This window comes from Bombina bombina, chromosome 6 (genome assembly GCF_027579735.1).
Source record: "Bombina bombina isolate aBomBom1 chromosome 6, aBomBom1.pri, whole genome shotgun sequence".
In the NCBI taxonomy this organism is placed as follows: Eukaryota; Metazoa; Chordata; class Amphibia; order Anura; family Bombinatoridae; genus Bombina; species Bombina bombina.
This window is the reverse complement of record NC_069504.1, coordinates 1,065,355,294-1,065,367,738: the sequence shown is the minus strand read 5'-3', so window position 1 is coordinate 1,065,367,738 and position 12,445 is coordinate 1,065,355,294. Positions and strand designations below refer to the sequence as shown.

Below are 12,445 nucleotides of genomic sequence, written 5' to 3'. Positions count from 1 at the left end.
ATGTTAAAACTAACAACAAATTAGCTGTGTGGGTAATGTATAACAAAATCTCTAAGTGGAAAGTTTAAAGAGATAGGAAAGTCAAAATTAAATTTGATTCAGAGAGCAAGTAATTTTAAGACACTTAAATTCACTTAAATTTTCTAATGTGCTTTGTTCTCTTGTTGAAAAAGAACATTCACATACATACCCTATACTAGTGGGAGCTAGCTGCTGATTGGTGCCTGCACACATTTGTCTCTTGCGATTGGCTAATTAGATGTGTTCAGCTAGATGTCAGTAGTGCAATGCTGTTCCTTCAGCAAAGGATAACAAGAGAATAAAGAAAATTTGATAACAGAAGTAAATTGGAACGTTTAATATTGTATGTTCCATCTAAAACATGAAAGAAAATGTTGGGGTTTCCTGTCAGTTTAAGTGGGGTTCAAAGACTTATACATAGTCTTAAATACATGGGGGAAAAAATAAACCAAAAAGGTTTTAAACTCAATTTAACTCCACATGCACAGTAAAATATAATTATTATAATTGTTTCTGTAAGCTGGGAGTGCATGCTTCAGAATTCAGAACTTGACCCTGCAACATCCCATACAGTGATTGCTTGTTCAGCAGATTAACATATGTGGTTGATCACAATCTTTTAGAAAAAGTTTTTGAAATATTTATCTACCAAATCTCCATAGACTTTAATGGGGATTTTCTGTTGAAAACCATTAGATACGTTTTTTTCTAAAAGATATTTGTTACTAATTAGAGATCACAAAATGCTTTTCAAATGGTATATTCCTGAACTGCAAAACCAATCTACGTTTGCTCTCAAACAATAGTTTAAAATGTATTGAAAACAGTTTTTTTTTTTAAATAAGATTTTGTAACATTTTGCATAACTCTCTGCCCCAAGGCAGAACATACAGTAATCTGTGATGTCATCGCAGAAAATGCATCATGTCTGCAGAAAGACTAGGAACTGTTAGCACTTTAACTTTTCAGCGCTGCTCCACATTAGACTGTTCTCTTTAAACAGAGCTGTTCTCTGGCTGCATTGCATAAGTTTTTCTTAAAGGGACAGTCTAGGCCAAAATAAACTCATGATTCAGATAGAGAATGTAATTTTAAACAATTTTCCATTTTACTTTTATCACCAATTTTGCTTTGTTCTCTTGGTATTCTTAGTTGAAAACTTATCCTAGGAGGTTCCTATGCTAATTTCTTAGACCTTGAAGGCCACCTCTTTTCAGAATGCATTTTAACAGTTTTTCACCACTAGAGGGTGTTAGTTCACGTGTTTCATATAGATAACACTGTGCTCGTGCGGTTATCTGGGAGCAGGCACCGATTGGCTAAACTGCAAGTCTGTCAAAAGAACTGAAATAAAGGGGCAGTTTGCAGAGGCTTAGATACAAGATAATCACAGAGGTAAAAAGTATATTAATATATCTGTGTAGGTTATGCAAAACTGGGGAATGGGTAATAAAGGGATTATATATCTTTTAAAACAATAAACATGCTGGTGTAGACTGTCCCTTTAACACAGTGCATCCAGAGCAAAGTTCTGTTTGAAGAGAACAAGTGCATTGATGGTTGTCTGGCTCTCAGAGATTTTTGCAAGCTTGTTCCCTAGCCTTTCACAGTCTGCAAAGCTGGTTTTCTCTGAATGTAAGACGTTCGTATGAGCAATGCACCTTTTTTATTACTTCATTTCTATGTTAGACTAAGAAAAAATGAAACAAATTAATTTAAGACACATTTTACAATTAATGTTTTTGTCTGCAGCTAATTTGCAATGCAATTTTTAACTACTGCACTAGATTATGAAACTTTAAATATTGCTTTATCCTCCAGTTAACCAACACATTACAATTGATCTGGTGATTTAGTGTAACTGACAAATTTACAATTTTATTTAAAAATGACCTTCAGAAAAATTTTCACTAAAAATAATCTCATTGCAGAAAGTGAAAAAAAGTTCTACCTCAAAGTCTCTCTGTAGCCCCGTTTTAGACATTGACTGCTAAAACAAAATTCACAAAACTGTCTTGCTGACACCCAAGTTTGAATATTTTTTTTCCTATCTACAATTCCTATAATTTTGTATTTTTTGTAATGGCAAGTGTAGCCAGTGGGACCAAGAAAAGTACCTATTATATATAATGATCTGGGAAAACAAAGCCTGCATTGTGCTTGCTGCAGCAAGGAATTCTGGGAATGGGTATGCAAATGATTCATATAGGCACATAAAGGTAAAAAAAAAAAAAACTTAGGATCTCCAGGCCCATAAAGAACACGTTTAGAGCAATACGGCCAGAGGTCACGTAATGAACAAGATCCTAACACAGTTTTTTATTTCTGTAACATACTTAAATGATCAAGCTTCCTGCGTACTGACTCAATTCATTTTTGGGTTGTATAGAAGTTTCCTTTTATTAGTGAACGGATTATTTATGTTCTAGCTGGTTAGTGCCCTTCCTTAATTTGCATGTAAACAAGTTATACAATAATATTATGGCATAAACATGAAGGGTGGGGATATGGGTGAAAGCTTTATTTCTTGTATAAATAGAGGGTTTGGCTGCTGGGGAGTATCAGTCACCACTTCTACACTATATCTCGCTTGTACTGCTGCCGTTTCTGCTCGACCGCTGCCAAAACCGTACCTGCTCTGACACCCATTGTGCTGCAGCTGTTCTCCTCTGGCATTAAAAGGTACATGAAACCCAAACATTTTCTTTCATGATTCAGATAGAGCATACCATTTTAAACAGCTTTCCAATTTACTTCTGTTATCTATTTTGCTTCGCTCTCTTGGTATACTTTGTTGAAAAAGATACCTATATAGACTCAAGAGATAGCTGCTGATTGGTGGCTGCTCATGTATGCCCATTGTCATTGGCTTACAGATATGTTCAGTTAACTCCCAGTAAGGCACTGCTGCTCCTTCAATACAGGATACAAAGCGAATAAAAGCAAAATTGATAATATAATTAAATTGGAAAGTTGTTTAAAACTGTATGTTCTATCTGAACATTGAAAAAAAAAAATGTGGGTTTCATGTTCCTTTAATCGTATTGTACCCTCCTGGCCCTATACTACAACGACTATTGTACCCTCCTGACCTCATACAGTGATGGCTGCTGTACCTCCTGACCCTATACTTAGCATTATCTAAAAAATAATATACTTTAGAAATATATTTTATATGTTTTTTTTAGAAATGGAACTTACTATAATGAATAAAACTACTTTTTTAATTTTCATGCTGCTACACACATGCCCAATCAGCATTGTGAGAGTTTTCCTAATCAACAAATCTAATGATAATTTATCTTAAAGGATCCATTGTACACACAGGTGTTTAATTTAAACATTTAAATATTTTAAACATGTTTACTGTTTATAGTAATTTATGATGTCTTTAAGACATTTAATAAACTTGTTCTTATCTGCGTTCACCAGTTTTCAAGTTGTTGATTCAGGATCTGCTCCTGTCTCCTCCCTCTGTTCTACGGATTACAAAACTATCAATCAACAAGCAAATTCCAAAACTGGGACACTGACTTGCTTGCTGCATTGCACAGGGACATAAACTATACATATGGGACAATTGGCATTCAGGGCTTTTTAACTCTTTCTGCAATGCACTGGTGCTAGGTACTGGAGAGAACAGCTGTCTATTTAATGGCAAAAACATAGATCAGGTTGTTCTTGTGTCCCAACACATTCAGTCACATGGGCCCTTCATGACGCCAAGTAAAATTATGTTAAAGGGGCAGTCTAGTCAAAATTAAACTTTCATAAATTCAGATAGGGCATGCAATTTTTTTTAAAAAATTTTTTTTTATTGATTTTATACATGATATTTACAATCATAAATGCCAAGTAAATAGAGCAAAATAAGAAAAAGATTACATTATAACTCTACATAACATTTCACATCAACAAAATATCACTTGATAACCTATTTGTAGAGAATAATGTCAAAAACACCGGCATCTGTACACCAATACTAATATGTCATAATAAAAGTTTACCCAAACAATTACTTATGGTGCCCTTATTAACTTAAATCATATTACATCATTGTTACCTATAGGCCTAAACCTTTAAGCCTATGCCTTGCTCCATTGCTCTAAAGTGGGTGGGAGGGTGGGGGTTGTGAGGAAAGAAGAAAAAGAAAAAAAGAACCTAAATTATAACAATCACCCTACTTGCCCTCTGCGCCCGAATTACCAAATCCCTAATAAGACTATCTCTGTGTTTCTGAAGGGGAAAATAAGATACTCTCTCTTATTAACTGGAAAACTTTTAATAAACGATGACCACTTTTTGAAAAACACCCATATATCTTGCTCGCTATTCATATCTACATTATGTTGCTCAAGTACATATTGTTTTTTCAAATAGTTTTTAACTTCTACTAAACTAGGAGTATCTATTGTCTTCCATTTCCTAAATATCAAATTTCTAACTGCAAGAATAATTGCATTGATTAACTTCTTGTGTTGAGAATGTTGCGCTTTATCCCAAAGACAAACTATCTGTCTTATATTAAGATTCCCAATAGGAAGTTTCAAAGATTTAGAAGCCTAAAAGAGCAACTTTCTGCCAAATCTGATACATTTTAGGACATCCCCATATCATATGTACCAGATTGGTCCTTGGGTAGGAACATTTTGGGCAAGTCTTAAATGCTAAATTGCCCCATTTAAACCCTATTTCTGGGGTATAATAAGTTCTATATAACAACTTCACATGAGATTCAATCCAAGTTGAGGATAATGTGCTTTGAGATACCAATTCTAAAGATCTTTTTATATGCGGAATACTTATCTCTACACCCGAAGTTAGCTTACTCCATTGCTGGGATATTTCTCTTAAGTTAATGTCATTCAATCTAGAAATTATTATTTGATATCCTGTGGAATTTGAAAAGAACCCATTTTTAACCATCGGAATCCAAATCTCCAGATCTCCCCAACTCCAGCTCCACTCATAATCCTTAATAAGCGTATAAACATAGTGTCTAGTTTGTAAGTATGCATAGAAATCTTTATTCTCTAAATTAAATTCCTGCCTCAAAGTACTAAATGTCTTAATTGTGGAGTTCTCTGCATCCAGTAGCTGGACAATCCTGCACAGCCCTAGTTCCCTCCAAGTCTGGAAGACTTTTGATTGGGAACCATCTTTAAATTCTGGATTTCCCAGAATCGTTTGGTATCTAGAAATGTTAGTTTTAAGCCCTAGCAATATGAGAGTTTTTCGCCAGGCTATTATGGGCGTATAGATGGATTTAAAATTGCTTGATTTTTATTGGAAACTTACTAGGCTCACAATGAATTAAAGAAACTGGTAGGTAAGGGTAAGTCCTGTTATTCTCAAGAATGTTGTTAGTTACATAGCCTGCAGTCACTATCCAGTCCAGGACTATCCTGGCCAGAAACGCCAAATTATAGATACGCATATCAGAAAGTGCCAAGCCTCCATATCTTTTAACTGTACAGAGTTTTTTAAGTGAGATTCTGGGTTTCTAGGGCATGCAATTTTAAACATCTTTCCAATTCACTTTTATCATCAAATGTGTTTTGTTCTATTGGTATTCTTAATTTCTAAGCCCTTGAAAGCCGTCTCTTATCTCAATTCATAAGACAGTTTTTCACAGCTAGAGGGTGTTAGTTCATGTGTGTCATATACATAACATTGTGCTCACTCCCGTGAAGTTACTTACGACAGGGCACTGATTGGCTAAAATGCATGTCTGTCAAAAGAACTGACCTAAGGGGGAGGTCTGCAGAGGCTTAGATACAAGGTAATTACAGAGGTAAATGTATATCAATATAACCATGTTGGTTATGCAAAACTAATGAATGGGTAATAAAGAGATTAGATTTTTTTTTTTTTTTAAAAAGATAGAGTGGAATGACCCTTTAAGGCTCAACTTTTTTGTATGGGAAGCTGACTTATTTAAAGGGAGATAAAACTTTAAATTAAAATGCATGTGAATGGATTTCGGATTTGAATAGAAGCACTTTTGCAATACACATATCAAAGTATTCCAATAAAAGTTATGCTCTGTGCACAGAGCATATGTATATATGTCCCATGCACATGTATTCAAACAGTGCACCTGCTCACAGAACACACACTACGTTGGCAATGACTCATTTGCATCATCACTTAAAGAGACATTAAACACTAAATACCTTTAAAAACCACAGTATTGAAGTTATTCCCCGCCTCCCTCTAGTAATGGGTGCTGCCATGTAGAAATCTAGCTTTCACTGCAATCCAGTGCAGCAACTCTCCTTCAGATACCTGCAGTGTAAACCCATAATTATTCATTATTATTAGAGGAAGACGCATGAAATTAATTTAGTGTCCCTTGAAGAACACATGCCCCTGCTGGCTCTAAGAGCAATTGTGGTGTTAAAATTAGGTAGAAGCAGTCAAAACTTTTAAAAGGGACATAAAAGTGCAAAAAGAAAATGCTCTGATGGGATATACAATAAAAACCTGTTCTGACTATGTGTTTAACACCTGCAAAGTGCAAATGCATCATTTGGAGCTAGATGAACACGAGCCAATGATAAGAGTATGTATGTGTGCCAGCAATCACCAGCTAGCTCTCACTTATCCATTGCTGCTTTCAAACAAAGGATGCCAAGAGAACCAAGTAAATTTGATTTAAAAAAAAAAAAAAAAAAAAAAAAAAAGTATCCTGAAAAGCCTCTTAAAATTGCATGCGTTATCTGAACCATGTAATTTTGACGATCATGAACCTGCAGTCAGGATTTATCAAAACAGCTGTCAAAAGACTGCTGCTTCCCTACCGTGTTCTTTACTTCTTAGGTGGACAATTTCAATCTCCCCAATCTCGTCCAATAAGGGAGATTGACAGCTCCTGCCCACGCATGATTGACTGTGCGCGGGCAGGGGGCGGGGTTAGACACGAGCGCAAAGGAGCACTCGCGTGCATGTTAAATTCCAGCAGCAGATTGCTGCCTGCAGCGGAGAGCTCGGGCATGCAGGGGCAAATATGTACGCCCTTGTCTGCCATAGATTGATAAAAATCAAGCTCATAATGCTCTCATGGAAAGGACCTAAAGTAAATTTAATAACAGAAGTACCGGTGGTTTCATTTTGACTTCCAAGTTTTTTTAACAGCTTTGGATTCCATAGATTTTTAAATGGGACGCTAAAGTCATACAAAGCCTAAAGTTTAAAGAGATTTTCCCAATTTACCTCCATTATCAAATTGTGCAGTATTTTTATATGCAATCAATGTAAACTATACGTCAGGGGTCGACAAATCTGTTTAAAATTTAGGAGCCAATAAGAATATTTAGGAGCCAGACAGTCGTATTTCTATATTGATATATGGAGAATAACCAAAAAAAGTTAGTAGAAAGGGGTAAAATTCTATGAGCCCATGGCCAAGGCTCCTGGGTTTGTCGAGCTCTGGTATACGTTTATGGGTCTACGATTGGCTGATGAATGTCACATGAAACAGGGACTGGCAAATTAAAGCAGGGCTTGACAAAGTTATTAAAAAATCTAAAAGCCAGGCAAACATACATACATACATGACGCCTGGCTTTGTCGAGCCCTTAAAAGGAAATTTTGGAATTTGTTAGAAAACAATGAACTGCTCATTTGGTATTTGATGTGGGAAAATACATCTATGAAGACTGTGTACAAAAAATAAATCAATCTATATTGAAAAGAAAAACATTATAATCTAATACATTTGATGTATTCTCAAAAAAAAAAAAAAAATGAATGCCTAATATGATAATGAATTGCTATTGAGCACATATGAGAAAAGCCTTTACCCCAAAGAGCACTTGGGCACACATGTTCAGTGAAGGGCATCATGAAACAGCCACTGCTGTACACACTATGATGACATGCAGGGTGTACGCTGTTATGAAAACCGCCTAACGAGGATTAAATCCTAATCTGAGATCATGCAGGCTTTTTGGATGAGAATGTCACAGAGGACAAGACTCTATATTAGGTGCTCACCCAGTTAAATTAACCATTTTAGCACCAAAGGTGAAGTAAACTAAAATATGCATTTGATTAAAGGGACATGAAACCCACAAATTTTCTTTCATGATTTAGCTAGAGAATACAATTTTAAACAACTTTCTAATTTAATTCTATTATCTAATCTGTTTTATTCTCTTGGTATCATTTGTTGAAGGAGCAGCAATGCACTAATGGTTTCTAACTGAACAAATGGGTGAGCCAATCACAATCGAATATATATATATATATATATATATATATATATATATATATATATATATATATATATATATATATATATATATATATATATATATATGCAGTCACCAATCAACAGCTAGAACCTAGGTTCTCTGCTGCTCCTGAACTTGCCTAGATAAACCTTTCAGCAAAGGATAACAAGAGAAGGAAGCAAATTAAATAATAGAAGTAAATTGGAAAGTTGTTTGAAATTGTATTCTCTATCTGAATCATGAAAGAAAAAAATTTGGGTTTCAGTTCCCTTTACGTTAAAGGTATATTCTACTATAAAAATAAAAAGCTCTAATGCATTATACAACATTTTAACAATAGTTTAATTTTCAAACTATGTGTTTAACCTACTCAAAGCGGTTTAAACACATGGCGAAATTCCCACTCAGAGCTGTAATTCATTGCAGCTCCTGTGCTAGACGTGGGCCAGTGAGCCAATAAGAAGAGACATACAAATGTGGCCACCAATCACTATTTGTGTCCTGCTCAGGAGCAGGACTTTAGCTATGTATGCAGCACCATAGATGGTTATTGGCGGCTACATGAGTATGTCGCAGGACTGTGACCTGCTCAGGAGCTACAATTAGCTGCAGCTTTAACAGTGGTTAATCTAATCGTTTCTAATGGACATTATTTTTAAAATAAAAATGGAGCATTTTATTTTTGATTAAATATCTCTTTAAAAAGGGACATGACAGTCATAAATCAATTTTAATTGTTCAGATAAAGCATGCAGTTAAAAAAACAAACTTTCCAATCTACTTATGTTATCAAATTGACTTCATTACCTTTGTATCCTTTGTTGAAAAACATACCTAGGCAGGCTCAGAGGCTGCAATGCAATACTTGTGGGTTACACACATGTGCATTGTGTCATTGGCTCACCAGATGTGTTCAGCTAGCACCCGGTAGTGAACTACTGCTCTGGAGCTCACTTTAACTATGTGTTTATTAACCTCTTTACAAGGGGTAACAGTTATATGCAAGCGGCAGATCAATAATAAAATGTTCTAACATTATTACATTCTATTTTTGCGCTTTTATACCCCTTTAAATTGATGTAGGAACACTTAAATAGTACACAATTTGAACCAATGACATGTGAAGCAGTAAGGTAGTTTTCACCTATTACCTGTACAATTACCAAATTCATTAGTAATGATAATGACCCACAGATTAAAGGGATATGAAACCCATTTTTTTTCCTTTCATGATTTACATAGAACATACAATTTTCTAATTTATTCCTATTATCAATTTTTCATCTTTCTCTTGATATATTTATTTGAAAAGCAGAAATGTAAGCTTAGATGCTGGCCCCTTTTTGATTCAGCACCTGTGTAGCACTTGCTAATTGGTGGCTAAAAGTGGCCACCAATCAGCAAGCACTACCCAGGTGCTGAACCAAAAATGGTCCGGAACCTAAACTTTACATTCCTGCTTTTCAAATAAAGATACCAAGAGAAGGAAGACAATTTGATAATAGGAGTAAATTAGAAAGTTTCTTAAAAACTGTATGCGCTGTATCATGGAAGAAAAAAAATTGGGTTTCATATCCCTTTAATCACAGCATAAACAAGAAAAATAAAACAACTTTTTCAATCCTCCTATAATAACAGTGATACTGTTATATATAACATTCTTATCTGTACTCATTGCACAACATGAAAAAGCTCAGTATAGAAAAATGTGCTAAAGATTTTGCAGATATATGCTCATAGGAACTGGTCAGTCATGCACTTAACCTGATTGCAGGTCACCCTTTATTGTAATTCACTCAAGAACTGCACAATATAAAATACACATATCAGGTAAAAATAATTATTAATCCCAAATCTGACATAAGCAATGACCTACAGTATTTTATTTTTCTGCCTTAACCCAATAACTGCTGTAGAGGACTATTCCATTTCTGAGAAATGTGTTGTGACCCTCTCTGGCAACCAAGGGGTTAAAAGACGAGGTGTGGAATTTTCTCTGGCCACCAGAGGGTGCTAAAGGTGGAATTCCAGCAAGTTAGGCTCAGTAGCCACCCAGCCAGTTCGGGTAGATAATATTGAGGCCTTGGGATTATTCTTGGTGCAGTTTTAACAATAAAATGACCATTTTTTTTTTTTTTTTTTTTTTTTAGCAATGCAAAATCAAATTGTTGTAGACAGAAAACAAAAACGAAACGTCCAAAAAAACACTGCTGCGAAATTACAAGTGTCTAGGATTTAACCCTTACACTACCATAGCTCAGTAAATAACCAGCAATATGCTACTGTAGCAGTTATATAGTTAACACAACTAATACATAGTGGTATTTGTTATTTGTGTTTTACTGTCTATTTAATAACCAGTGTAATGCTAAAATACATGCATATAAAAATCTGAGAGGTTGGTTTACAACGCTGCAATAAAACTTGTTAATAGCTAACCATGATGAATTCCCAGATTTTGGCCCTAGTTCTAGGAACAGAATGTGCCTTCTCTGATAAAGTAAAAGGGGAGAGAAAAAAAAATGGGGGGGGGAAAGGGGAGAAATAAATACTGCAGCAGAAATAGTTATTTGCCATCTTAAATATTGCAGAGTAATCAGAACCTGCCAAGAAGACAAATAAAAAAAAAAGGAAACTCTAAGAATACAGTGAATAGGAAATCAGGAAGCATTTCCTTGCAATGCAACTAAAGAACATAAAATCTGCAATCCCAAGCAAGAGAATTTCAAGTGGAAATTGTGCAGCAACTTATATAATATTTCACATAGAGATAAAATACAATAGAAGTCTCCCCACCCCATCCTTCCTTATTTATCCACAGTAAAGTCAAGTACAGTTCAAATTAACCCAGCAATCTCCTACAATAGGGTGATAATATATAAATATTAGGAAAAGAAAAAACAAAATGTATATGAGATAGATATCCAGACAGAGGAGAGACATATATATGTATTCAATCTAGGACAATTATACATTATATGTATTCCATCTAGGACAATTATACATTATATTCTGACATGTCTGATATATATGCACATTAATATATATATATATATATATATATATATATATATATATATATATATATATAAAATTCTTTTTTTTATAATTATTTGTCTTATGGTTATTTATAATGTCAGCATTTGTAAATTAGGCTAATAAAAAAGCTATTCATATAAAGCACACACATATTTATGCAACACTGTATCTAGATACCTAAAATAACCTTTCTTCCAATATAAAATAAAAATGCAAGAGATACTGGACGTTGATGCAGGATTGGAAGGGTTAATGGGGGGATGCTGCATTTTAGGGATGGGGGCAGGGTGTGAAATAGGAGCGCTCTCTCTCTTACCTCCACAGATAGGGGCCACCGGTGTAGCCAATACACAGCTTCATGGCAGGATAGCATTTGAGAAGCAGACGGGGATCCTTACTGCAGTCCTAATCGCACAGCCTACCTGCTGCCATATTGTGGTGGCAGCCTGGTTATGCTGTGGGGGGACTTCCAGCTGCCTCCTGGCTACACTGGGGAAAAAATGGGGTGAACCCTGGATCCTGGATCAGTCTCTCCTGCATGGAGCAATCAGTCAAACAGCAGCCATGCCCAGCAACACCCCCACATCCTAACACAGCACCCCAGATAGGGAAAATGCTGGGTAGGGGGAGAGGAGCAGGGCCTGCCCTGGGGTATTTCTGGGGCAGTTTAGGGTTAGCCACTAGTCCCGGCAGTCAATGAGCACAAAGAATTAGCCACCCAGAGGCAGCCTTACAGCCCCATCTGAGTTCTCCCCACTGCATCCCCATCCAGAGACCCCCTGCTCCCAACCCTCCTGCAAGCTGCAAAAAGTTGCATTAAGCACAAGAGAAAAGGCAGAGGGAGGAGGGGAGAAAGCTCTCTCCCTGTCTTTCTTTCTCCTGCTTTAGCAAAGCAATCAAACGCCCATCTCATGGATGACAAACAGGAGGGGGCAGTGCTATGGGAAGTCATGGCAAAAAAACCACAACCCCCCTCTGCAGGAGAGATTGTGTGGGATTTCTGTTTAACCAACACATTTCAGTCAGGAAGGAGGGTGTGATACGGAGCCCCTCATAATTTAACCCATTTAATTCACAACATTATTGTATTGCTAAATTAAGGCATAGGTTGTAACTGCAAAACGATTTCTGCAGTGAATCCTGCTTAT

At 35.9% G+C, this 12,445-nt stretch overlaps 1 protein-coding gene across 5 annotated transcripts in view; it reads right to left on the bottom strand.

The window, feature by feature from the left end:
• LOC128664173 (homeodomain-interacting protein kinase 2) overlaps nt 1-12,156 on the bottom strand; it is a 148,108-nt gene extending 135,952 nt beyond the window's left edge. For 3 of the 5 annotated variants that reach the window (XM_053718934.1, XM_053718938.1, XM_053718935.1), the window contains exon 1: nt 11,614-12,156. The gene's annotated coding sequence lies outside the window, so the exon portion shown is untranslated. Of the gene's footprint in view, nt 1-6,197; nt 6,310-11,613 lie in introns of all 5 variants that reach the window. The other 2 variants (XM_053718936.1, XM_053718937.1) reach the window with 1 other exon arrangement.
• Nucleotides 12,157-12,445: the final 289 nt, after the last annotated feature.